Source organism: Haemaphysalis longicornis, unplaced genomic scaffold (genome assembly GCF_048455015.1).
Source record: "Haemaphysalis longicornis isolate Haplotype H1 unplaced genomic scaffold, Haemaphysalis longicornis Haplotype H1 scaffold_4, whole genome shotgun sequence".
Lineage (NCBI taxonomy): Eukaryota > Metazoa > Arthropoda > Arachnida > Ixodida > Ixodidae > Haemaphysalis > Haemaphysalis longicornis.
In genome coordinates this window covers 20108747-20130899 of record NW_027526361.1, presented here as the reverse complement: position 1 = coordinate 20130899, position 22153 = coordinate 20108747, and the positions used below count along the sequence as shown (strand labels likewise).

At 47.9% G+C, this 22153-nt stretch overlaps 1 protein-coding gene across 6 annotated transcripts in view; it reads left to right on the top strand.

The window, feature by feature from the left end:
* Positions 1 to 22153, top strand: part of Dgk (diacyl glycerol kinase 1) — a 603682-nt gene that overhangs the window by 185737 nt on the left and 395792 nt on the right. For all 6 annotated transcript variants that reach the window (XM_077706109.1, XM_077706108.1, XM_077706111.1 and 3 more), the window contains exon 3: positions 5320 to 5349. The gene's annotated coding sequence lies outside the window, so the exon portion shown is untranslated. The remainder of the gene's footprint in view (positions 1 to 5319; positions 5350 to 22153) is intronic.

Sequence of the window (22153 nt, the reverse complement as noted above, 5' to 3'; positions counted from 1 at the left end):
GAAATCAACCGGCAACAATTACGCAAGGTTCCACTAGATAGGTTTCACGTTCTGCTTGCAACGCACGTGGAGTAGGGAAACGCGGTTCTATAAACGTTGAAGTAGGGCGCCTCGATTAACTCTCGTCTTCGCCGTACGGCAGCGTTCGCATCGAGACACCCGGTTTGGAGCAGTGGAACGCGGGAAATTTAAAACGATTTAAGCAAACATTTGGCGTCTTTACCTTGGGACGAGCGCGACGCAAGAGGAACAACATGAGAGGTGAGCGGGAAAGCGAAGGGAGGCATTTACTTCGCAAAAGCCTATAAAGACTATCGTCTTTTGACGGCATTTGCAACGAAAGGAGCAGATACGCGGCCAATTTTTTTATTGCCGATCACATTCCTAAAAGAACGCGATATCTTCCGAGCTGTCTCACGTGCTGTTTTCGTATTCCTAGTATTATTCTAGCCAACATTTTTACTGCATCAAGAACGCGTTCTTGTAGTCAGCGTGCCGCAATCTTCACTTTATAGCACATTTATCGCTCAGTAGTAATGGGAAAAAAAGCGAGGGTCTTAACCAGGGAAAGAACGAGGATCAAAATACCTCATGCTTAATAGGCAGGAAGAACATGTAGACAGTCGCAAGTGGGAACTGTCTGTCAGCATTCCACAATCAACAGTCCAAATGTCAGTCAGGGAATTAAGTTTCTTCTTACCTCTGTCAACTTCATTGTTGTCGTGCCATCGATGTCCACATGTCCACATCGATGTCTTCCGCTCCACTGCACGCTAATCTTTTTACTTGCTCTGCTGGGTTTTATGCATATAAAGGGTTTTTCTCCATAGGCCTTCATAGCATTCTCTAATCATCTATCGTGTGTTTCATGAAAACTTATTTTTGTATAAATGCGACCATGCCATGTCATCTAACATATGTGTGTACGTTCATGCCAATGCCAGCGCCTATGGTAGCTCTAGCAATGATTCTTAATATGCGGATTAAATTTATTCAGTTATGTCATAATAGCACGACTACAGGTTTCACTTTTGAATTTTTCATCGCTCTGTACAAAATTTCGTGTTTATGAATTTTTAGCGTTTTATATATGCTTTTTTGTTCGAAATTATTCTAGGTTGCTCGCGCCGTCACTGAGGCCCTCCATCCAGCTGATTGCTTCCTTGCCTGCTTGCTTGATGAATTGGACGATTAATTGAGTGTTCGATTGACTGATTGATTGATTGGATGTCTGATTGATTGATTGATATTATTTTTGTTATATATAAAGCAAGGTTGTACACAGGTGCATGAACACTAGCAATGCGAAGCCCCCCCGCCCCTATCTGGGCGTGCGTCCGACAAACACTCTTAGTTGGAATTCACGAAGGAAATGGAAAACAGGCGTCCAATTTTCTGCACTGGCAAAAATTTCTGTATAAAACTCGATTATCTCCTAAGACTTGGAGGTTACCCCGTCCTTAGTTTTTCGTATTCATTGTATTGTGCTTCGCGCATTATGTGTCCATTCAAGCCTCCATGTTCCTGTTCGCACCTTATATTCATTCCAAATTAGAGCATTTTACTCCATGTGATGATCCGTGAACCAGCCCACGCGTTTTCATTATTTTATTCTAAAGCAAAGTACGGGTAATTGACAATTTTTTTATTTTACTTCTTTTCTTTTTGTCTCTTCTCGCTCCTGCTTTTATGTTCACAGCACTTTATGGGCTCGCAGTGTCGTCGTACCTCGCTAACAGTCGATGCGACTGCCGGAATCAGGTGACGCAGCGAGATAACAGACCCAAGTAGAGCCTTGTCTACCATCGTCAGGGATTCACGTTGAAGCTTCGAAAACCATGCTGTTAAAATAGTTATAACCGTTCCAACCTCGTGAACCGCTGGCGCTTGTCATACATCTCACCGTTGTTTAGCGCATAGAAAACTGTAGGTACATTTCAGGCAAAATCTGTGTATATAACTGGCAGCCCCCACGTTCATTTAGTTAGGAACGCTCGTCGGGTTGGTTTTTACGATAGTAAGCGAAAAAATTGGCCGCGTATCTGCTCCTCTCGTTGCAAACATCGTCAAAAGACAATAGTCTTTGTAGATAGTTGCCAAGGAAATGACCCCTTTGCTTTCCCGCTCACCTCTCATGCTGTTCCTGTACCGTCGCGCTCATCCCAAGGTAAACACACTAAAGGTTTGCGCAAGGCGATTTGAATTTACCGCGTTCCACTGCTACAGGCCGGGTTCCTCGATGCCAGCGCTGCAGTACGGCGGAGACGCGCGTGAATGGAGGCGGCCGACTACGAGGTTTATAGAACCGCGTGGCCGTGCCCCACGTGCGTTCCAAGCAGAACGTGGAACCTAGCTAGTGGAACCTTTGGTTGCTGTTGCCGCGTGATTTTTCATGTGCCGCCAGGAGGCGGCGGTTTTGTGCAGTAGATGTAGAATATCATTTGTTATCGGAAAACCAAGCATTCATTAATTTTTTAATAAAATAACACTGTAAATATCTCTTGTGTATTAATTTCCTATCTTATATTTGCGTAATGTCTTGTTCTTGTTCAACAAAGTTGACAAGTATGAACATATAAACCGGGCTTAGACGTTTACATTTGGCTGTGAGTATTTAAGACTAGACTATTGCGCAATATCAATTTTTATTTGGCCGGGTGGCTGAATCGAGTTACAGACAGACAGACGGGCAGACAGACAGACAGACATACAGACAGACCAAAATTTCTGGGTTTAAGTAGCCCAAGAAAGACTATCGTCTTTAAAAAGCAGCTGCACAAGAAAACAAATGGCGCGTTCGAAATGCCGCAGAAGGGCTCCACCCGCGCAAGAAAAAAATGGCGCGTTCGAGATGCCGCAGAAAGGCTCCACCCGCGCAATAAAAAAATGGAGCGTTCAAAATGCCTCAGAAAGGCTTCAGGTGCGCGAGAAATTGCGCGTTCGAAATGACGCAGACAGGCTCCACACGCGCAATAAAAAAATGGCGGGTTCGAAATGCCACAGAAAGGCTCCAGGCGCGCGAGAAAAAAATGGCGCGTTCGAAATGACGCAGAAAGGCTCCAGCCGCACAAGAAAAAATTACGTGTTCCAAATGACTCAAAACAGCTACAGAATACGAAAGTAAAGCAAGCACAAAAAGTACAGAACTCAAGCTGGCGCAGTTTCAGGCAGGGGGCGCCCGAGCACTGCGAAGGCGGGAAATTTGAAAAGCATTGGGTGGCAGCAGTGAGCGGATAAAGGCGCCGCAGCCCATTATGGCGAATCACTGCTCTGCACTCCCGACATCTTTCACATTGAGTGGAACAGCTTTAATTTTTTTCTTCATTTCCCTTTCATTTCGTCTCACTTCTTTATTTCAATCCCTTTCGCCTTCTTTCTATTTCCGTTCACTCTCCTTTTGCTGTCTACCGTTTCATTTCCGTTGGGCTCCGATTTTAAGTGCAAGGGCAATACATTGCCCACTGAACAAAAGAAAAAAAAACGTTGTCGGCGTTGTCCAGCGTGGAAGGAGCGTGACGCGTGCCTGTGCTCCTCGCACCCAGCGGCGCAGAAGTCCCTAGCAGCCCAGGGCGCGCTGCGTGGCGCAGAACGCCCTGCGGCATGCAATTGGACACTCGGCGGCGTTCGACTGGACGTTAATGTTTTTGCATTCACAACTCACGAGAAGGGCTTAGGTGTCCTCGAATATATTTTTGTTTTCCTCCCTTCCCTTTGATTTCCTTCCGTTTCGTGTGTTCTTCTCTTTGCTTATTCTGTGCCCCTTCCTTTCCTTTATTCCTCTCATTTCAGTTGTTTTCTTGTTTAGTTTTCTTTCCTTACCCTCCACTCCCTCGTCTTTCCTTTGCTTTTGCTACGTTTTTTTTTTGCGGCTGTATTTTTTTTTCGGAATCCCTCATTTTCTCCCTTGTTTCCGGTATTATTGTGTTATCTCTTGGATTTTTTCGATTCATACGGTTTTATTCTTTTTCCACTGTTGTTATCTCATGTGATTTACTTTCGCTTCCCTTGAAGCCACTTTGTTCCTTTCCTCCTCACTTTATTGTCAATCGCTTTTGTTACCCCGTGCACTGGCAGCGATTTGAAAGACGGGCCACTTTGGAGCATTAAAATGCCGCGCGTTCGAAGCACGCGAGAGAATTTGCATGTCGTGCCGCGGAAAAGTAACTCTGAACACCGGCGAGTACAATGCGCATGGTCGTTTCGAGCCGTCGAGAAGCTGCCGCGGGTCTGGCGGCCGGACATGAATGGCGGCGACCCGGCGCGGTATGTCATATTGCTCCATCGGGAGATAGGCCACGCGCTTTCCGAGGCGCGCGTGCATCCCATCCCGGCATTGGCCGCGTGCACGCAGTTATGGAGGCCTCGAAGCCATTGTAGTCAATCTGCAAATGGAATTGCGGCGCACGTTCTCTCCCTCTTTCGCTGCTTTTGTCGGTGGGCAGTCCCGCAGAATGGGCGGGAGGGAGGCGAGAGAGAAGCTTTTGCTGTAGAACTTTGAGGCCGGCTGCAACTCTCCGCAACAACACTTCCTCAGTTAGAAGGAGGCCTTATTGAGTAGTCACGGCTCCGAAGCTACCCTGAAGCCGTACATACACACCAAAAAGGCTTAACAGAACGTCAGAGGGCCATAATAAAATGCGCGAAGCCAATATCCTGGAAGGGTAAAATGAGGGGCGTAACTTTCCACCCTTCTACCCTCCGAGGTGTTGGCACTGCATACTGGCAATAAAACTGCAGCATTTCTTTGAGACAGAGAAATTCATAAAGGCCACGAGTGAGCGATTTTAATGGTTTTTCCTCTTTGATCGCACGGTCTTCAAAGACTCCTGTTATATACTGGAATCTCCAAAACTTGGTGAAGTTATAGGGTGTATCGGCTGTGCGGAGCAGTAAATATAGGTATCTTAACGATATTGGGCAATAAAAACAAAGAAACGAACCGCGAGACATAGTTTGCGAAAAACTCGCTACGCGCGAACAAAACGCGCTGATAAAACCAAGGAAAAATAGCGGGAACCCTCTACTCACGAGCATGCTATAGAAAACGACGTCATCTAACGTATAATTGGCGGCAAGTTTACTAAACTAAATAACACATTTTCCATTGCCGTCTCTGCAAGGCTGAAGCATAAACGCCCATTTCTGTACTGCGCACTTCAACCAAGGAAAAAAAAAGTTCTCGACCTAAAGAGCTTGCTGGATTCTTAATCATTGATATAACGTTACTGAGTAAAAAGCATTACCGTCCTTTTATCGTGAACACTACTCGTAACGTTTCCAGAAAAATAATAAAATCTAATTACACCTTTTTTCTTGCAGATCACCGCCTGCTGTGAGACCGACCTAACCGTAAGTCATCTTTGCGTAATAACATTTGCCAAGCATAACGTCTTGTGCATCCTATTAAACATTTTAAACCCATTAATGGTTTGTGGCGCTTAACTACGATGCTAAGGGAAAGGCGACGGATATTCTAAAACTACTTAGCTTTCAGGCTAAGCTGCGTCTTCCCCCAAAGACATACTGAGCGGGAAAGGGGGCGCTCCCGAATGACTATATATATATATATATATATAAGAGTTGAAAATTTCAGTGTTATGTTATTTTCAACGAGCCCCTCATTTCCCATTCTGATTCGCTATATATATATATATATATATATATATATATATATATATATATATATATATATATATATATATATACACGATAGAGAAGTGAAACTGAAAAACATAACATTTATGCTAACGTTTCGACCGGGGACCTCTTTTAAAAAAGACCGGTCCCCGGTCGAAACGTTAGAATAAATGTTATGTTTTTCAGTTTGACTTCTCTATCTATCGTACAGCTAACCTCATAGCCAGGAACCTTTTCTCTTAACTATATATATATATATATATATATATATATATATATATATATATAATTAAACTGTATTGCCACTGATTGTTAAAAAGTAAAAACGGGCGCAATAAAAAACAACTTTATATAGATGTTTCGGGTGGGGACCCCGAATGACACTCGTTCTTGAAGAACGGTCCCTGTACGAAACGTCTAATTAAAATTGTTATGATTTTAAGTAATTGCTCTGATTTTTTTGCAGGATTAGAGATAACAGATGGCCATTGTTTTAAACCTACTGTGATTGCGGGACGGGACCGTTCTTTGAACTGAAAATGAAAGTGATTGCTCTGATTTCTTTTGCAGGCTTAAAAATAACAGATGGTCATTGTTCTTGACCTCTTGTTTTTGGCTCACATGTTTTTTTATGCGTCCATTGGCTTAATAACTGCTTTGGCGACTCGTGTGCGTGTAGTGCTGGCGTCACACACGTGTAGTTACCGCAGCGTAGATACGGTCTTGTCGCAGGTGCACTTTAGACAAGCCATCAGATGTACTTCTGTGTTTGAAATTTATGAAACCCTGTGTTCACCTGTTTCAACCTGCATCCAAGGTTTCTTTTAAGTTCTAACTCAAGGTTTTTGGCTTAGCGATTGCGAAAATAAACTATGGGGTGAAGTCTGAAGAGTATGTGACGGTAAGTTTTAAGAGTTAATTCGTACTCTGCAGTTTTTACACAGGGCCTTTTAAGCGCAAGAGGAATAAACGTTTATATGAGAGAAGGAGTATTGGGACGGGGACACGTGGTCAGCCTCCCATGTCAGCCGCGAGCCTGTGCAGTCTAAAAAGCTCGTTGCAGCAGGGCTTGTTGAAGCTCCGCTGTCGAGCTGATCAGCGCAGACTCCTGCTGCTCAAGGGATGGTTTGTTAGGGGTTTAGGTTACGGAAAAAAAAAGACAGGTTTAAACTAGCAGTTGACTCTGTTGATTGGCGGTGTCGTCTCCTCGAAATAACGTTCAGGTAGTTCAGAGATGCCGCCACGTGAGCAATTTCAGCCAACGCGTAATCCGGGACCCGCCGGGAAAGAAAGGAGCGGCTGTATTTCGAGGCCCGCGTTACGTACAGCTTTACAGGGGAACTGGGGACTGCGTTGCTCAATCCTTGGATCGATATTCTCTTCGCTTATATTTATGCTTTGCTGCACCGCAAAGGGGTGCTCACAGGAACTGAGAAAAGGGATGGTAAAGTGAATACTAATAGAAACACCAAGAGAAGTGTAAAACACAAAAAGTAAAGAAGAAGGAATTGGGAAGGACTAGAAGAAAAGAAAAGGATTACATGTACTGGAAGAGATTGGTGAAAGAGAATGAAGGCTGAGCATGATTCGGCAAAACAAAAGATTGGAGAAATAAAAAAAGACAGACTTCCCTTGGTGCGGGCTGGTCAGGTCTCGCATTCGGGGAAGCAAAAAATAAATATTACTCTTCGTCACGTTATCACTGAAGAAAAATGATGTAATCCGATGGGGTCCCCTATCATAAGGAACTGCCGTGGGGTAGCTTCATTTCTGTGAGCTCAATATGAAATGAACAGGCAGGGGGTCATTTTGTGCTCTGTGAGAAACCGTTACCAGTAACAAAAAAATTGGCCGCGTATCAGCTCCTTTCGTTGCAAATGCCGTCAAAAGACGATAGTCTTTATCGGCTTTTGCGAAGTAAATGCCTCCCTTCGCTTTCCCGCTCACCTCTCATGTTGTTCCTCTTGCGTCGCGCTCCTCCCAAGGTAAAGACGCCAAAGGTTTGCTTAAATCATTTTAAATTTCCCGCGTTCCACTGCTCCAAACCAGGTGTCTCGATGCGAACGCTGCCGTACGGCGAAGACGCGCGTTAATCGAGGCGCCCTACTTCAGCGTTTATAGAACCGCGTTTCCCCACTCCACGTGCGTTGCAAGCAGAACGTGGAACCTATCTAGTGGAACCTTGCGTAACTGTTGCCGGTTGATATTTCTTAAAATGGCCCCAGGAGCTATAGTGGCGCGGGCGACAGCAGGCGACGGCGGAGTAAATTCTTTTTCTGCAGTTGATGAAGTATTTAATTTCGCAAATTCAAGCATGTTTGATTTTTTTATAAAGGAACACTGCAAATATCACTTCTGTATTGATTTGTTGTCTCATATTTGCGTAATGTCTTGTTCTTCTTCAACAATGTTGACAATTATGAACATTCCACCGGACATAGACGGGTAGATTTAGCTGTGACTATATAAGACTATTGCGCAGGCATTGTTTTGCTTTGGCCGGGTGGCTGAATCGGGTCACAGACAGACAGACGGACAGACAGACAGACAGACATACATACAGACAGACCAAAATTTCTGGGTTTAAGTAGCCCAAGAAAGACTATCGTCTTTAAAATTCAAGGGACGAGGGCAGTTATTACGCCAAACCATGCGCGTAACCGACGCGTCTGTGCTGTTTGTGAAGCGACGATCAATCGCTACGCGAACACTTTCGAAGCGAGATGGGCGTGAGCGGGCCGACGGGTTTCATCTTTTCTCAAGGCCACCGATGTGCGCGCAGTGGAGGAGCACGACTTCCCTTCTCCTCTGCCGCCAGCCCACACGTGACCAATTGGCGGCGCCCTTTCGGCCCTCCTCCTCCTTCACCTCTGAAGCAACAAATGCAAGAACATCGGCCTTCGCGGTCGCGAATGGTCCGCACGAATAGCGCTCGCCACCGAAAACACGACGAATACGACGGCGACGCCGGTGGCAACTCGGCGCTCAAATACGCGATTGTGTGTAATGGGCGGTAGCACGTAACACGAGTAGAACAGCCTAGCTGACAAGATAAGAGGCCTAAGGATAAGGGTTAGCAGAGAGGACGTAAGAGGGTAGGTATTGATCGTTGATAGCACTGGTGATTTTGACACGAAAGTGTTTTATTCCGGGATTCACGTAGGTTTCACTTACGTCGTATCCGTCACGGAAGTGACTGCCAGTACAACGAAGCAATCGACCTGTAAGCGGTGCATCCGGGCACACAGGGTCTTCTTGCGGGGAAGCAACCTGTAGTACTAAAGAGTACGTTGTACTTCGGGTGGTTCGTTTTCGGGTTTATATTTTTGACACGAAAGTGTTTTATTCCGGGATTCACGTAGGTTTCACTTACGTCGTATCCGTCACGGAAGTGACTGCCAGTACAACGAAGCAATCGACCTGTAAGCTGTAAGCGGTGCACCCGGGCACACAGGGTCTTCTTGCGGGGAAGCAACCTGTAGTACTAAAGAGTACGTTGTACTTCGGGTGGTTCGTTTTCGGGTTTATATTTTTGACACGAAAGTGTTTTATTCCGGGATTCACGTAGGTTTCACTTACGTGGTATCCGTCACGGAAGTGACTGCCAGTACAACGAAGCAATCGACCTGTAAGCTGTAAGCGGTGCACCCGGGCACACAGGGTCTTCTTGCGGGGAAGCAACCTGTAGTACTAAAGAGTACGTTGTACTTCGGGTGGTTCGTTTTCGGGTTTATATTTTTGACACGAAAGTGTGTCACGCCAGGATTCACCAAGATTTCGCTGACGTCATATCCGTCACGTAAATGACGCCAGTCTTTTGCCGAAGTGACCCGCCAGCAGGACGTCGCTCGCCGTCCTGCTCAGCTGCACCATGCTCAGCTGCAGATTTCGCTGCACATTGCACTTTCGTGTTTGACCCATTCCTAAGACAGAGGAATCAACCACACTTTTTTTACCTCTCACCATCCGCTCAAGCGACCGCGGATAAGTGAAGGTTTGTCTTAAGGCAATCAGGGGAGAAAGAAATGGCGCAGTAATGGGGCCATAGTGAGGTGCAGTCCAGACTTCTTGTATAGTGTGGGTACATAATTAGGTCTGAAGAGGACTGGGTACAAAGTAATATGTCCAGAAATGGTCACTGCATTTCGCATTTTTAAGTGTTCGGAACAGGTTTATGCGGATTAGTTAGCGTAATCCACGTTAGAGCTGGATTATCGGGAAATGGGAAGTGTCGTGGGCAAGCAAATGAATACACAAATACGTCGCCAGCAACCTATCGATATCCCCTTTTTAAAGACAATAGTCTTTCTTGGGCTACTCAAAGCCAGAAATTTTGGTCTGTCTGTCTGTCTGTCTGTCTGTCTGTCTGTCTGTCTGTCTGTCTGTCTGTCTGCGACTCGATTCAGCCACCCGGCCAAAGTGAAACGAAGTCTGCGCAATAGTCTTATATACCCACAAGACATTACGTAAACATCGGAGAGAAAATTAATACACAAGGGATATGTACACTGTTCCTTTACGAAAAAAAATTTCCAAGATCCTTGATTTTTGCGAAATGAAATACTACATCTACTGCATAAAAAAGAAATCACGCTGTCGCCTGCTGTCGCCCGCGCCACTATAGCTTCAGGCGGCATTTTAAGAATTCAAGCGGCAACAGTTACGAAAGGTTCCAGTTCCACGTTCTGCTTGGAACGCACGTGAACTATAGGGCAACGCGGTTCTATAAACGTTGAAGTAGGACGCCCCGATTCACGCGCGTCTCCGCCGTACGGCAACGCTGACATCGAGGCACCCGGCCTGGAGCAGTGGAACGCGGTAAATTGAAATTGACTTGAGGAAACCTTTAGAGTGTCTACCTTTGGAGAAGCGCGACGCAAGAGGGGCAAGAGAGGTGAACTGGAAAGCGAAGGGAGGCATTTACTTTGCAAATGTCGACAAAAACGATCGTCTCTTGTCATCATTTGCAACGAAAGGCGCAGATACGCGCCCAATTTCTTTCATTTTTTTGTTCTCTGTGAGCGGAAACATTGTGGTCAAAAACTTCCAATACCTTTAGGGCTGTTGAAGGCAAGAAACGGAAGGAGAAGACAAAGAACGAGACCGCGATCGCGAAGAATCCGAATTCCACTGCTTCTCGTAGAATTCGCTGTGTCAACACCGGTTCGATAGCCAGGGTTATCGCCGTGCTACTGTATAGATGTGCTTCCTTGCCCCGTACTTAGAAGTAGCAGCACAAACGCTTAGCCACTGAGATGTTTTAACCAATCCCTCCTTTAACCTCACCATTTTAACTACCACACGTAGCTCCTGACCGTTGGTTGTACCGTGGCTTTGTGTCCACCTAGGCGGTGTGGACTTTTCCTGTTGTTTCAACCAATCAACATCCGTCTTGCGTTCAACACGAAAGGAGGCGATTGGGAAGGGGCGGGGGAGGCAGGAGAGGGGGTTAAATTTGTCGTGCGAGAGTGACCAATCGCTGAGACATGCCTTCCCGAGAGACTTACTTCTGATTTGTCGGAGTGACCGGTGCTTTCGCGTAATGCAATTACAGTCCGGTGTCGTCGTCACCCGGCAGTCACGCGCCCAATGAACGTGATTGGCCAGTCCGAAGAAGGGGTAAATCTATCCGGCGTGGGCCGAATGCTCTATTACAAATTGTGCTCGTCCAGTTCGAGTTCTCCGGTGTCGTACTCTCTATTTTTTTTTCTTCCTTCTGTGAAATGGACGGATATATTTGTCGGAACTCAGCTTTTGTCGAGGAAAGTTTGCGCGCGCCCTCTAGAACGCCCCCTTATTTTTTTTTTTGCCCTTTTTCCCGCTTTTTGTTCTTCGAATTCTCGTGGCGCAGGGAATATAAATTACTTCCAGATCTCCTACCCTTACACTATCGCGTTTTTGCCGTTCTCGAACGTCTAGAAGAGAGGAAATTGCCGCTCTCCGGGATCTTGTGAAGCTCTGCTGTCCGGTCGGCTCATCTCGTCGTATACGGGCTCGGCACATACTTCTTTTTTACTTCGCTGATGTGTCCCCAACTCGGTGCTTTTCCCTGCGACGTGTCATGTTCTTTTTTTTTCTCTCTCTCTCTCTCTGGCACTGCGGTTATCGTAAAACGTTCTCTCTTCTGTAGGAGAAAAATAAATTGTAGTTCACTTATCTGAAGAGGCAGGGAGGAACATAAATATTGTTTTTTCAGAAAGTGTCTCCTCTCAGCGACGCATTGGTGCTTTGGCGTCATATGGTTGGATTTTCTGTCTTTTGAACACCCCTTGTCTTCCTCCATTTTCTCCTACTGACGCTTTTTATTCCTCTTTTCTTTCAGTCCCTCACACACAGACACACGCAGACACGAAGTGGGGCGGGATCCCTTTGTTCATAGATCGTGTGTTCGCTTTAACCCCGTTTCCCCCAACCACTGTGCGCCAATTCGCGCGCAAAACGTCCCGACAGCAACGACGACGATGAAATACATTTTTTTATTCCTTCGTCCTTCACAGATCTCGCTTGCGTCTTGTGCGGGAGACAGATTGTGTCGCACGCCGGCACCGCCGAAATTAAAATGCGGAATAATTCTATTCAATTCTCCCGCTTCGTTCCCTCGTATCGCGCTCCGACGCGGGGTTTGTGACACACGCACGCGTGCGATTCGCTTTACAGTTGAGCGGTGTTTTTGTTCTTCTTTCCGCGAGAAGAGTTTGTCAGCTGTTTCGTTATTGCCCTACCGGAAGGGCTTTATTCCTTGCTCTAACAAATATTTCATTCTCCGAGTCTCCGTGGAACGAATTCTCTTTGTCCCCGCCGTCGTCGGCTCTTGTCGGTCCCATTATTTCATCCGAAAAAAATATAGTCTTATGAGAGCCGGCCGCCTTCTTTGGGTTCTCTGCGGGATCACAACGTTCGGCTTTGAAGCGCAGTTCGCCGGGGTCTGCTATGTCGCTCGTCAATAACACGAGGAGAGCAACGGACAGGCACGAGCGCAGACATATAGGCGTCTTGTTTTCAGCTCGCGCCACCGAGGATTAGCGCAGCAAGGCTTTGGAGAGGTGGTAGGTGCACTCGCGCGCACTTTTTTCGATAAAAGTAATTTCTGGAAGCGAATGCATAGGCGCCCACTTAGGGAGCTTAAGGAATCGAGCCGAGAGGAATTCGTTAGCTCCTTCTTCCGTGGTGGGCGGATTTCGTGCAGTTTTGATTTTTCTCCTCCCTACCATCTCCGCCTCCTTCTGAGTAGAGCTGGCTTTATAAAGGGCGGAATATTTGAGGCGACGTTGTGTGCAGCAAGGTTTTTTTCCTCGGCTGCAGAGTATTGCGATAATTTTATTCGACCTGCCTCTTTCCCTCGCAGCCATCGGAGGTGCGTTGTTTGGGATCTGCTGACGCGAACTTAGGCTGAAGAAATTTGTTGCAATTTTTGCAAAGCCTGGCGCGCACGAAAACAAGCGGATTAAGTTCGCCTGTACGCATGTTGAAATTTGCGTGAGCTGGAAGATTTATCCCCCGGAAAAATTTTGTTTAGGTGCACACTCGGTCGTCGAGCCTCGGTCTTGCATTTGTTTATGTTCCCCATGAATGGATACCCAAGCGCTCGCGGTAAAAAAAAAGTTTACGTGACAGGAAACACTGAACAAACTTTAAGATCAAACAGGCGTTGCGCGTGCAGCTGTTGACTTTTTGAAGACTCTATTTCGTAAAAAAATTCAATTTGATGATACCTGCCCTAAAGTGGCATTTAAGAAGTTCGCAATATAGTGGGGCATTACGGACTAATTTAAAGCTGTAGATTTTACAGCGAAGCTGCTAGCCTCTAGTTGATCGGAAAATTTCGTGTCGTAAACCAGAAAACCAGTCAGGACCCGGCTGTTCTCGCCTAAGACACCGAGCGCATGCGTCAGATTAATCAGACATACAGCATAGATAGAGCTCAGTATTCGTAAAAAAAAAACAAGCATCGAAAGCGCATTATGGATGATAAGACGCCTGTGAACAATGTTGTACGATTGTGCTCTGCTTGCTGCTGTATTCAGCGCGACTTGTTACGTTACGTATTTCTTTCGTCGCAGCGAAATGTTGGCCGTCAGGCCAGGACATACCAAACAGATAGTGTGGGCCCGATTGCTGGATTTAATTACAAATTTATACCAAAACAAGTTTCTGGTGAGGAAGAACGGAACGTTTAAAATAGGTTTAACCGCACGCAAATCTTGCTGAGTCACCACACTCCCAGGGTAGAATGTACGAAATTTTTGCAAATAATCATTAATTTAGAAAAAAAAATGTACGGAGCTTAAGCGTTACAATATTGAAAAGTACCTTTTAAAAAATTACGCCCACCTCCCCTCGCGGGAACCCTGGTGTGATGCGACGCTGAGGGGGGTTCAAGCGCAAACGGAGAGCAACCGTCGACCGAAAGGCCGCCGGAGAGCGGCTCACCGGTTATATGCGCAGCGCGCCCGAAGGAGAGGAGACCGCGGAGAGAGAGAGTACTGCACATGCGCAGCACCGCGCGCAGCGCCGCCCACCGGCGGAGTGAGAGCGCGCTGGGCCGCACATTCGCAGATGTCGAGAGAGAGTGTTCGCTCTCACCTGGGCACGCGCCGGCGCCAGTGCGTCTGCCGCGGCTATGACGCAACACAATCCAACACAATCCACTTTAGTCCAATCCAATCCAAGCCAAGCCAAGCCAAGCCAAGCCAAGCCAAGCCAATCGAATCCAATCCAATGCCCCTCGCGAGAGAGTGTTCGCTATCGGAGAGGAGAGGGGGTGAGCGGAGGAGAGTGCGGACGCCGCCGACGACGGACGCACGCAGGAAGGACAGGGCCGCCGACAAGAGATGCTCTCAGCGTCGCATCTAAAAGAAAGCTTTCTAGATTTGTAAGAAGCGAATGCATCCTTTTAGGAGGTAACTACTCTTAGAAGCTGAACTGCAGTGGAAGGAAAACGACTTCTTTTACGTTCGACGCCTGCGAAGACATGCACGTGTGAGCTTGTGCCGAATCAGGGGCTGTGTTGCACCACCAAAACGTTTGCACCGAAAGTACTGCTGCAAGATGAACGATAAAATGCTAAGATGAAAAACTAGACAAGTCCGACACTGCGGACCGGAACAGGACACTCGTTTTTTTTTATATAACTACATGAGTGTTTGACGTCCCTGCATTTGAATTCGCTTGTTGTAAATATATGACCAGCACGTCTGAGTGATTTCAAAGCCAAGCTATCCAAATTAAAACAATGACATTTGAATAAATAAATAAAACATTCCCAATAGAACAGCCCTTATGCGACTGTGAAGTTAATTGAGTGTGTTCATCACTGGCGCTATCCATTAGAACAGAGAGTAGAAAAATAAAGAGAAAAAGTTTTAAAACTTTGGTTGATTTATTAAAAGTAATGCGTAAAGGAAGACATTTACTGAGACGAGAGAGTGCAACATAGCGCAGCTAACATCAGCGCCTATACAAACTTAATCTAGCTGATTGTGGCTGGTGCCTGCAAGTGTGCCGCGTGAGATGGATGCGCTTCATTCGCAGCATTTTAGCTGACGAAAATGTGCGGCTTTGTCAACAAAAGCATACCGTCGTTAGTTGACCATAGCTGCGACTCCTTTAATAGGCCTTAGTTGAAGGCTTTCGTAGGCCTCTTTTTGAGGCGGCACGGCAGGAGTAATCGGTTCTTATATAATCCGTCGTTATTTGTTACACTTCTCTATCGAACAAGGTATCTGATTCCTGCCGGACGCCGGCGTGTCAAGATGACGATAAGATAGCACTGCAAGGCTGTACGGGCGCTGGCTATAAAACATTTCGCAACAATGCATGGCTTGCACATTACGTCACCAGCGCCCTTTATGGTGCACTGCAGCTCCCAACTTTCTCAGCACTCATCGAGATAAGAGCACCAAATAAAATTACATAATTTCCCCGAAACGCGCTGTGCCAACAAGGGAGATACAGTGACATCAGCGCAGGCGGCGTTCTCATTGGCTTCGTCATAATAGGATGCATCCATGACGTCAAATAACAGTCCGTCTGTGCTGACACTATTGCATGCTACCGCGCGACCTTTGCTACGGCTGCAAAAATTTTGGTTTTTCATCCTTTCTTCCAGTCTCTCTCGCCTCCTGTATTTCAGCCGCACAAGTCCACCGCCTGCACGACTCGCGAAGGTCGATCACTCGGAGCGGCCGAGACAGAAACAATTCTCAATTCTCGTGCGTTTCGTTTGGGGCGAACGCACGCGTATGAGGCAGTGACGTGCAATGTAAGCTGGCTGTATGCGCCCTTTAATAAGCCCGCTTAAGATAGGGCTGACTCTCCCCTCGTGTCCTTGCTATTTGGATGTCCTTACTGGCGGCCAATCATCGTGTGCATCGTTTCGCTAACAGCATGAGATTCCCTGGGCAGCTGGCACATAGCCGGAGAAGGTCCTCACCGTGATCCTGCACGTTGCAAGCTTTGCCTACTCCACAGCGCCGTTCCTTTCATGATTGTTGGTAATCCAAGCAGGCCCTAGAGGTGAAGCAGGATGGGACACGTGCCTTATTGGCCCCGTTCCGTCCTTGGTTACGTTTACTTGTGTGCGTTGGTGTCTTTGTCGAGTAAAGCTTAGCTCGGCTGTTCACATGGTCCAAAGCCCGTTCATCCGAAGTGTGCGTTGGGTCTATCTTCATCGTTCACGTGGGAGATACTAACGTGCTACAACGCGGATGCGACGCACGAGCGGAGTTTCCCGCCGCGGTGGTTAAGAGGCTAAGGTGTCGTGCCGCTGAGTCCACACACGCTGGTGCGGTTCCCGGCCACGGCAGCCCCTTTTCTGATGGAGGCGAAAAGCAAAAAAATTTCGGGCCATCTCCTTTAACGTGAAACCTAAGGGGGGGGCGAAGCATGCAATCTATAGGTGCATTTTTAGCGCCTTGGCGTTTTTGCCAGCGGAGATGAAACCATTGGGGGGTAGAGGTATACAGCGTTGCTGCATAAGTATCGTGTCTTTGAAGCATGAAGCGTCCTAGCGCGAGGCGCGAACGAGAGTCCCGGTGTTTTTTTATTTTTATTTTTTTAGTGCGCGTTACGCTCTAGCGCGAGGCGTAAACGAGTGTCCCGGTGTTTTATTACCGTGTCTATATGAGAGGAAGATTACGACGACGACGATAGGAGACGCCAGCAGCCCGAGCCCCAAAGGGGCTTCTCCCCTGAAACGCCGGTGTGCTCGAGATTTCGGCGCACGTTAAAGATCCTCAGGTGGTCAAAATTGATCCGGAGCTCTCCACTACAGCGCGCCTCATCGCCTGTGTAGCGTCGGCGCGTTTAACCCCGTAATCAATCCCGAGCGGTATTTCGTGCATAATATCCAGCTGTCTGTAAGGTACTCCATTGAATGAACTAGTAGTCGCAACCGGAGCTACCGTTTTGGGTACGCGTCTTTCTATCGGTGATAGCGAGCGGAGGGTGGGGCAGAACTCGATGAAGGTGAGGGAGAGGGCGGTTGAAGTGAATTCAAACTGTCAGAGCAAATCTGTTGCACCCATCTCTTTAGAAGCCTGGTTCCCGCCCGAACAAGCTGCCCACACAGGCCGAGTTCAATTGGACGCGCAAACGTTACCGTTGAAACCTCCCGCCGGCGCCGTTGCGAGCTGCGTGAAGGGGCCTGAAAGCACTAGAGAACGAGGCGGCGTAGTGGTACGAGGCCGAGGAGCACTTCACTGACTACCTGTTCTGTCTTTAACACAACAGCGCACAAATCGACAGTGACGCGAACACAAGAAGACACAACAAGAGCTGACTCGAAACTGGCGAAGCTTGCGCTAAGTCGCTCAAGGCTTGAACCATAGCGAAGCTGCATTATTTCTTTCTACGGGAGCACTGAAGGACACCACCACGCATGTGTACAAGTTTGATATTGTTTATTTACATGTTTCATGGTCGCTTTGCACCGTATTCATCGATATCGTCGTGTTCTTCATGCCAAGCATTACATGCGTGGTAGCGCTTGACGGCAGCTGGGACGCAGCGGCGACGCGTACGTGCACGACGCATGCGCGGCGTTCTTGGAGTCGCGTCAAGGTTTCGTGGAGCAGGTGTTGTGCCAGATGTGGCGTTGTTGCTTGCTAGGCAACGCGAAGCGCTCCCCAAAATTTTAGCCAGTTTTTTTTAAAGACGATATTCTTTCTTGGGCTACTTAAACCCAGAAATTTTGGTCTGTCTGTCTGTCTGTCCGTCCGTCTGTCTGTCTGTGACTCGATTCAGCCACCAGGCAAAAGTAAAATGTATACTGCGCAATAGTCTTATATACTCACAGCCAAATGTGAGCGTCTAAGCCCGGTTTATATGCTCATACTTGTCAACTTTGTTGAACATGAACAAGACATTACGCAAATATAAGATCGAAAATTAATACACAACGGATATTTACAGTGATACTTTGTTAAAAAAAATCATGGCTGCATGGTTTTTCGATAGCGAATGATATTCTACATCTACTGCAGAAAATCGCCGCCTGCTATTGCCCACGCCACCTCCTGGCGGCATATGGGAAATCACGTGGCAACAGCAACGAAAGGTTCCACTAGCTAGGTTCCACGTTCTGCTTGGAACACTCGTGGAGCACGGCAACGGCAACGTGGTTCCATAAACCTTGAAGTCGGCGCGCCTCTATTCACGCGCGTCTCCGCCGTACTGCAGCGCTGGCATCGAGGAACCCGGCCTGTAGCAGTGGAACGCGGTAAATTCAAATCGCCTTGAGCAAACCTTTGGTGTGTTTACTTTGGAATGAGCGCGACGGCGCAGGAACAGCATGAGAGGTGAGCGGGAAAGAGAAGGGGGGAATTTCTTTGGCAAATGCCTACAAAGACTATCGTCTTTTGACGACATTTGCAACGAAAGGAGCAAATACGCGGCCAATTCTTTTTTTTTAGGAGCGAAGCTCCTTAAGGCGTGGGTCTGTCCATCCTCGACGTATGTATGTAGCCACCTCTAGTTTAGTTCTTGGGTTGTTTACTAGATGGCGGTACTTGTATATGATGAAAAGATGCGCTTGGATTGTTTACTAGATGGCGTGGCTACCTCTAGTTTAGTTCTTGGATTGTTTACTAGATGGCGGGGAGCGTTGTAATAAAATCCGTTCGCTGTTGGCGCGCGCTCGGAGTCGCCCGATGGATAAGGCTGCAGATGTGCGAGCCCGCGAGGCAGAAGCGCTCCGTGAAGCTGCGCGACGCCGCCGCCAAGATCCTGCCGTACGAGAGCGGGAGGCCGAAGCGTGTCGTCTGGCTGCGCGACGCCGCCGCCAAGATCCCAGCGTTCGAGAACGAGAGGCCCAAGCGTCACGGCAACGGCGCGAGGACCCTGCCGTACGCGAAGGGGCACGGCTGCGGCGCGAAGAGGATATCCAAAACGTCAGAGAACGGGAAGCGGCGAGAAAGCGCGCGTATCGGCAGGCAGACCCCGATGCAGTGAGAGCTCGTGAGGCGTCTGCAAAACGCATCAGGCGAGCTCAGCCCCAAGGTGCCGACGGGCGGTTTAAGCGAGACTTTCTAGACGTTACGTTCGGACACAGATGTAGTGGGCGAACTTTCACTGAAGAGTCACGGTTTTACCGATGATTTCCCCTCAGGAGCTTCGCCCACTCATCATCATTCACCCCGTGGATATGCTGTGAATTTTTTTTTTCTAAAGCCCTGCGCATGCAGGGGACGCTCGGCGGTGGCCGCGAAGCACGCGTTCAAGAGCGCTCGGCATTTTCTTGGTATTTTTAACGCGTTACCCGTTACGACCCACACATTACGGCCAGCTGCAACAGCTCCGCTGCAACAGGCCAGCTGCAACAGAGGCTAAACACAAGCGCTGTCAGCGCTTGTGTTTAGTCTTACTTTTCTTCGTCCCGTCGTTTGCGCTGTTTTTCTTAGTTTAACAATGTACCAACTGGCCCGTCAGCATACCCTTCTGTTAAAATATCCCGAGTACAAATACCCACGCACCCTCAACACGCCCTACATGCGTCAGAATTTTCGTAGCGTGAGCTACATTGGCCGAGGTTGAGCAGTGTCGTGTGGCTCCTGGAGAGCCGTGTTGCGCATGCGCGAGGAGCAGTGACGTCTCACGGCGCACAGCTGGCGCGCCAGAGCCGCCGCCGCCGCGACTGGTTGGGATTGGATTGGATTAAATTGGATTGGATTGAAAATCGTTTTAGCAGCAGTAAGCATGATAATTAGCTAATCCTAGACAACCAAGAAACCTAAGGCTGCGTTCCAATTCGCGGACAGCTTCGTAGACAGCCTACGAAGCAGTCTAATTAGACGTCTAAAGGAATAAAATTGGAACAGCGCCGCGGTTGCAAGCGCAACACCAGCGCAGACGACAGCGTCATAGCAGACATGTTGAGTTGCGCAAGCCGCAGATTTCGTAACTATTATTACCGTTGTTATTACAAATGTTACGTAACTAAAAAAATTAAACAAAGTCATCTTCATCACCAGTAACTTATACTAAATATTTAAATAAAGGAACAAGTGCTTTTGTTTTAACATTAATACGCAAAAAGGTGGCGCTGGCGTCACTTATTAGTTTAGACAGGAAGGTAGCCTGCATCGTTGCTGACTTCGATGCTGTCTCTTTGAAGCAGTCTTCGTTGACTGCTTCGTTCGAATTGGAACGGGGCTTAACATGGCGTACTGTCCGCGAAGACGGCAACGAAGCTGTCTAAACGGTAAATTGGAACGCACCCCAGCTGAACATTAACTCCCGCTACGTATATCTTGGCATAGCCGAGCTCATTTTTTTGCGACGCACTTGGCCACACATGCGGAAAACTAAAGTAATAACATTTCAAGCACCAAATGCTGGGAGAAAAAAGAAAGCAAAGGGGACCGCATCACAGATCCACCTCGGGCGAGCCTCCAACACGCATGCCCTGCAAAGGCCCTGCAATAACGCTTACGGCGCATCTAAGTATGCAACTTCTTGGCTGAGCAAGACAATAGACGGCTGGCTGACGCATTCCTAAGCGGCTAATAAAATGTGGTGGGCTTCGAAAATTTTTCTTGTTTGCTGGTCCTTATGTCGAATTAAAATAGCTGTGTGCTCGAACACAGGGGCCCATCCAAGAATACAGGCGATGCGGTCATTTTTTTTTTCCTGCTTTTGGTGCTTCAAAGACTGTTACTTTTGTTTTTTGCTACTTCTGTTTTCCGCATGTGCGGCCAAGTGCGTCGAAAAAATTGCGACGCGTGTAGGGTGTGTCGAATGAGTGCTACTCTGGATACGTTTAATTAAAATACCAGGCACGACTTGCGCTCGTTATATTTTCTTGTTTTCTAGCCCCCGTCGAGTTGTACAATGTTGCGTATAAGACGGGCCATATCCAACTAGCTTTGAATGGTTAGAGAGTTTTATGCGCCGACGCTGCACAGGCGGTGAAGCGCGCCGAAGTGTAGGGCTCTGGATTAATGTTGACCACCTGGGGATCTTTAACGTGCGCCGAAATCGCGAACACACAGGCGTTTTTTTCTTTTCGCCTCCATCAGAAAAGCGGCCGCCGCCGCCGGCAATCGAACCCGCGACCTCGTGATCAGCAGCGCAACTCCTTAGCCACTGAGCCACCGCGGCGGGTCGAACGCGAAGAATTAGACACAAACTCTCTGTATCAGTGAAGAGTAGTGAGATAATCTCTAATCTTTCACCCTAGCCACGACGACTAGTGAGGACGCAATCACAGTGCATACGGATTCGCAAGCAGAGTGCCTCAGTTATCTACGGGGACGCATCTCCAAAACAGCGCTCCGTATCCTCGAAACCAAGGGTCAGCTACCCGAAATAGAAATCGTCTGGGTTATCACTCTATCCCGTATCCACTACATGCATGGCATCCTCTCGCGTCCCACTTGCTCTACGCCCAACTGCCCTTCCTACCCATCAGTACGACACCTTTACTGGGAGTGCCATCCGCCAAACCTACCACCACACCTGCGTTCCCGCATCGCTTCCTGGGAGGACTGGTTGAACCCGGGGCCTGGCGTAGGTGTCAAATCGACGCAAGAACTTCTGGCAGCCCACTGCCTTCGTGTTAGTGCGGACCTCTGGGAGGTCTACGGACCAGCCGTCTCCTAATGAATAGACTGTGGCACGACGGCCCGGACGAGGGCTGTTTAAAAAATAAAGTTTTCTCTCTTTCTCTCGTCTGGCTACCCGGACACACATACCTCGCCGGTAATGAGGCGGCCCCTGCCGCTGCCCGCGCACACGTACACCGGGTCATCATCTACGAGGGACAAACATCGCCTGCTGCTCCCAAAACAGAACCTCTCGTAAAATATGGAGATGTTTTGGCCCATTATCACCTAAGCAGAAGAATATTCGCGGCTCCACATCCCCAGTTATGGAGACAAGAAGCCGTCAACCTGAGAAGAATACAAACAATCTCCTATCCTGATCGCACCCTTCTTCACGTCATCTACGCCACCATATACCCGGACACCTGTAATTTCTGTCCCTTGCCCGGCACCCTATACCACCAAGTATGGGAGTG